A 797-nucleotide genomic window follows, 5' to 3' on the forward strand; every position below is an offset into this window, starting at 1 on the left:
CAGTGATGGTGAACCTATGACACGCGTGTCAGAGGTGACACGTGAACTCATTTTTTTGGTTGATTTTTCTTTGTTAAATGGCATTTAAATATATAAAATAAATATCAAAAATATAAGTCTTTGTTTTACTATGGTTGCAAATATCAAAAAATTTCTATATGTGACACAGCACCAGAGTTAAGTTAGGGTTTTTCAAAATGCTGACACGCCGAGCTCAAAAGGTTCGCCATCACTGGCTTAGACTGTACTGAGTATGGTGGCATGGTGCAGCAATGACACTCTCAGGGTGCTGGTGGGAATGTCAGTCATGACATTCACGAGGGGAAATGGTCATAAACTTGCTTCATATGGGTTACAACCTATAGTTATTAACCCAGAAAAATGTCTGCTTATATGCGCAGGGCACAGGTGAGAGCTTGCTCACAGAAGCGTCATTCACGTTATAAAAAAAATCTAGAAAACCTCTCCTAGTCCTGGCCGGTGTGGCCTCGTGTCAGAGCATCTGCCTGCGCACTGAAGGGTCGTGGGTTTGATTCCAAGTCAAGGGCTCATACCTGGGTTGCAGGTTTGAGCCCTTGCCCTGATTGGGGCACATGTGGGAGGCAACCAATCAATGTGTCTCTCTCACGTTGGTGTTTTTTTTTTTTCTCTTTCTCTCTCTCCCCTCTCCCTTCCACTTTCTCTAAAAGATCAATGGGAAAAATGTCCTCAGGTGAGGATTAACAAAAACCAACCAAACAAACAAAAAAGCCATCTACCAGTCAACTGTAGCATTAAGAAACTGGAATAGTGCCCTA

This window comes from Myotis brandtii, unplaced genomic scaffold (genome assembly GCF_000412655.1).
Source record: "Myotis brandtii unplaced genomic scaffold, ASM41265v1 scaffold720, whole genome shotgun sequence".
NCBI lineage: Eukaryota > Metazoa > Chordata > Mammalia > Chiroptera > Vespertilionidae > Myotis > Myotis brandtii.